A 5,058-nucleotide genomic window follows, 5' to 3' on the forward strand; every position below is an offset into this window, starting at 1 on the left:
GGTTAAAGGATAGAGTGTTCTCTTTCATGGCACTGTGGTGGTGCTTCAGCCAGTGGTCTCAGAGAATAGGGGGAGTAGATGTTTGGGTAGGCCATGGAGTCTGAAGAAAGTGGAGAGGTTTTGAGAACAGCCTGGGATATAGGAACTGATGTTGCTGTCAGACAGGTTGCTGGGGCCAGGGTTGGCATGAGTCTTGGGTCTGCGAGCACCAAGGTTGCTACTTGTCCTGAGCATGCATCGCCCTGGGGAGCTGGGGAGTTCAGCATCCAGCCCCCACTCAGCTATGTGGCCTTCTATAAGTGGCTTAATCTCTCGGAGCTTACATTTGATCCTCTGTAAAACAAGGAGTGGGGGGACAGATAGAAAGCCCCATACAGCGCTAGAGCAGAGCTAGGACATGGAAGATGCCAGGTTGTCTTAGCTTCACCTTGGTCACCCCAAGAGGACCTTGCACTCTCCCTCCTGACCACATTGAGGTCCTTGCTTGCTGGGTGGCTTGGGCAGCCTGCCTTCTCTCTCTGAACCTCAGTTTCCCCATCTGTACGATGGACATCACTGTTGCTACCCCTGATGCCCACTCTACCTCCTAAGTGTTCTTGGGGTCCCCAGACAGCTGTGCCTGGCAGAACCAGCTCTCCTCCTCTGCAGTCACTCAGGGGTCCTCTTGTGGTCACCTGGCAGCTTATGCATTCCACATGGTCTAGTCAGGGTCAGAGCAGCCTCAAGACCCCTGGTGGGCTCCAGACATTGTGTCTGGCCCCTCTTTTCTCTCTGAATCCCTGCCCCTCTGCTGGTCACGTACCTTCCCTAGCCTGAGAAGAGCCCCAGTTTCACTCTTCATGTCAACTCAAGACTTTTTCCCAGAAGGTTCCTGGTTTCCATGGATATTGGGTAATACAAATAGCTACGGGAGCATCACCCTGGCCCCACCTCTCTATTGTGTCCTTGTGTCCATGTCATGTCTCCCCTGTCCCCAGCTGGGCGTGTTCTGCCAGCTCAGTGGGGATGACATGACCCTCTGCCCCAGTCACTCTGCCCTGACCCCCATCACCAGGGACTTGGCCAGGGTGCAGAAGGATCCCTTGCCTGCTCCAGGCTGTCCTGACTTTGACTTCTGGGTCAGCAATATATGTAACCTTAGAACAGTTCTGTGACCTTGAGGCAGTCCTCAGGCCCTGTGATCTTCATGTTTCTTCATCTGTCACATGGGGGCATGGATGCTGCAGGCAGTTTCTGAGGAAGCCTGAAGTGCTGTCCCGTGATTCCTGTCCCAGCTCCGCTCTCAGTCCGCCCATGGTTCCCCATTACTCTTCCCAAAAAAAACAGACTACTTCAGGCCCTGCCCATTCCCCACCCTCATCTTCCCCATGTTCTCCTTTAACCATAATTCCAGTTACTCCAGCCTCCCCACCTCAGGACCTTTGCACATTCTGTGCCCTCTGGAGTACCCTTCCCTCTGCCCTTTCCCTTCCCCAGGGCCATTCCCATCACCCGTCATGCTATGCCTCTGACCTCTGGCACCATCTCAGGTCCCTTTGTTTGTATGTTTTCCTGTTTGCCTGCCTCCCATTCCATGTGGGTAGGCTCCTCTCTCCCCATTCTGCTCCAGCTTCCTTTAAACATTTCTGAGTGTATACCTGAGTAAATTAATATGTACGCAGGGTAGTTGGAGAGAAGGCCTCCTCCACAGCCCAGGGCTCTCCCCTGGGCTCTTGGCCAGCCTTCCTACAGCTGCAGGCTTCAGGGAGGGTGGCTCCCGTTTATCAGTTTTTCCCACCTTAGCCTGAGGAAATGGGCAGCCTTAGTGGGTGTGCTCAGGGCCTATTTGGATGTACCCAGGCTGGGTATCCTATGCCCAGCTGAATACCCTACATTTTACAGAAGTCAGCCATGTCCGGATTCCAGTCACTGCTCTGCCACCTCAGGTTAGCCTTGGCCTCCTCACCTGAAAATGGGCTAAGTGTGTGGCACTGCACTGGGCCATAGCTCCTTGCAAGGCCTGGCTGGGGGTATGCCTAGCACAGTACCCCGCTAAGGAGCTCTCGCCAGCATTGTCGATGACATCAAAACGTGGGCTGAGAGGGATACCACTGCAAGGAAGGTGCCAGCACATTCAGGCTGTGCCTCTGTTGCTAGGTACTCTCGGATGAGTGGCCAGGCCTCTCAGAACCTCTGGGAGACTGGGTGAGAATGTCTTGAGACCATTTGGGCTTGGCTATAGTCACTGTTGGGTCTAGGACATGTCCCTCCAGCCAGGGAAGGGCCTAGGCTCTGTGGCTACAAACATATCTCTGATAGACAAGGCCTGCGAACCTCATCATCCAGAAGAGAAATAGACTCACTGGCATTTGGGGGTGCTGCAGCAGGATTTGAACCCAGCTCAGTCTGCCTCTGCCCTCTCCTCTGTTGCCAACATTGCTAATCTTACCTTGGGCAAATGACTTTCTGGTCTTGATTGATTGAAGCCCTGTCACTGTGCCTAGGCCTGGCTCATTGCTATTTTCTGAGATAATTCCTGGGAACCCAGAAAGGTAGAAGAAACTAGGGGGCAAAGAGGCAGTTTCCTGCCCAGGGCCAGCCAGGCCAGCTCAGAAGAGCTAGGATCCTGCGCACCTAGCCAGGCACATCCAGGTTGCCCATAGTGGGGCTGTCAGTTGCTGATGCCAAAGGGCTTTGCCTGACGTTGTTGGAAGGCTATAGGAAGGTTGGCTGGCGCCAGTCTGCTGATAAGCATACAGAAGCCAGAACCCAGCCAGTTTTTCTGGCACCATCAGGAGAGGCAGCTGGGTGCTAGGCCTCTGCCCAACCCATGCCTCAGTTGGCACTGTCCCTGGGATACTGTGGGACTTTCCTGGAGCTTGCTGCTTCCACCTCAGGGCCTGGCAGGTGCTGTGAGTGGGGCCTACTCTGGCATTAGTATCTCCCTCTTCGGATGACAGGCCACACCCATAGTTGGTCTCTGTCCACATTCCATAAGGTGCTATTTACAAAAAGGCTCCAAGAACAATTTGTCCATCAGACACTTGTGAGTGCTTGCTGCAGACCAATACAGTTTGAGTTTTACTTCCATTCAATTCATTAATGCTGCCATTAACCTTAGGAGGTAGTTGGAGAAACTGAGGCAGGGAGTTTGAGTCCTTTGCTAAAGGCCCTGCGGCCAGCAAGTCAAAAGGAGCAGGGATTCAAACCTAGCCCTTGGCTTTTCCAGGAAGGAACACAAGTCACATGAGGCTAGGTTTTCTCATCTGCAAAGTGAGCACTGTCACTCCCCTCTGGAAGTCACATGATGACGTGGTGTTTGGGAAGCACCAGGCCTGGCAAGGAACGGACACTTCAGTAGGTATTTGGCAGACTCTGGTTCCTCCTCTCCCCCGGAGGGCAACATGGAGACCAGGGCCTTGAAGTTTCAGGGAAGAAAAATGCTAAGAGTCATGGTAGAGGAGGCAGGAATATCATGGGAATATCAGGAGTCAGATGGTGGCCGTGCCCTAGTGACTCTCGTGGTATGAGCCCCAGTTGTTTCCTCCAAGAGGGCCCTTTGAAACGTCATGGATTAATCACTTACCAGGAGCTAGTACAGTCCTGAAATGTGAACCCTTATTAATACTTAGCTCAGGCTTGCTCCCTCCCAGAACTCCCTGGTTCTGAACTGGATCTCCACCAACTCCAAGCCTGCACCTAAAGTAATAAGAGCCAGTAACTGTGAACATTTGTAACTCTCTCTGCCTGGGAGATTAAGGGAGCCAAAGAACAGGGTGGGCTTGAAGGTAGGGACGGGGTGCCAGTGACAGCAGAGCACTAGATGACAGATGGCTCCCTAAACTGCTGATGTCTGCCTGCAAAGAATTCCATGAACCACACCTCAGAGCAGCTGAGGCTCACAGACCTGATGTGACCTGCTGTGAGTCAAACGCCTTCACCAAAAGGTGAAGGCAAAGGCTGAGATGTAAATTCTCCAGGTATAGGAATCACTGTCTTACGAGGAAACTGAGGCTCAGCATGCCCAGGGTTGTGCGGTGGGTCAGTGGTTGAACAGGAATTGGAACCCAAGTCTCTTAGGCCCCCAGTGGCTATTCTTTGACACTTGCCTTACCCACTTCCAAAAAGCAGACTGCTCTAGATGCACACCCCTATCCAGCCACTGAAGTGCTTTGTGATGTCGGGCAAGGAACTTGACCTCTCTGTGCTTGTTTCTGTAAAAGGGGTCCAAAGGTCCCTTTGAACTCCTGTGATTATGGTTAAGATTAAAGAAAGTGTTACAGTTCACAAAAGGCTTATCAGAAAAGAGGCCAGACAGGAATGTAATTAGGTCGCAGAACAGAAAGCTTGAACTCTGAGAAGTCAAACACTTCCAGAAAAATCACAAAATGCGTAAGTAGGATTCCACTTCTTTCAATGTCTTCACACCAACCCAGAGCTGCAGAGGCGAGCCTGAGTGACCTCCAGTGAATTCGTCCTCTCCACGTTGTTTGCAGGGGAATAGCGGGGAGTGAGAGGATGGAGCATTATCCACGAGTTCTTCGGCTGTGATAGCTCAAGTTCACTCTACACAACCTCAGGGGACCTCACGCAGGGTGTCGAGGGCACCTCTGGCCGCCATGCTTGGCCAAACGCTGCACCTTGCACACTCGAGCCCCGCCCCTGGCGCACCGCCCACAGCCCCTGCAACTGGCCGCTGGGCCTGCCTGTCTTCGGCTTCGCAGCCAGTCCTCTTCGCCCTCCGGGCTACTCCCTCCGTTTTACTCACACCAGTCGCTCCAGCCACCTCAGAGCCCCGCTCTAGTTCTCCAGCGATTGGTTGTCAGGGATGCCTGTCTTCTGCCAGTGTTCGCTTGCCTCCAGACCCTCACCTCCCAGCACCTCGCACCAGGCGGGACCACCCCAGGGGCCCAAAGTCTCTCCCAACAGCCCCGCCTCTACCCCTCAGCGATTGGCTTTAGGGGCTGCCTGTCTGCTTTATGTCCACCAATCATTGCCATCTGCAACACTGACTGGTCATTGCTCAGCCAATAGGAGGGCGTCATGGACCCCTCCCGTGGCGCGCTCTGGGGGGTGCTC

The sequence above is a fragment of the Pteronotus mesoamericanus genome, unplaced genomic scaffold (genome assembly GCF_021234165.1).
Source record: "Pteronotus mesoamericanus isolate MK-2021 breed Mesoamerican mustached bat unplaced genomic scaffold, CSHL_Meso_final contig_502, whole genome shotgun sequence".
In the NCBI taxonomy this organism is placed as follows: domain Eukaryota; kingdom Metazoa; phylum Chordata; class Mammalia; order Chiroptera; family Mormoopidae; genus Pteronotus; species Pteronotus mesoamericanus.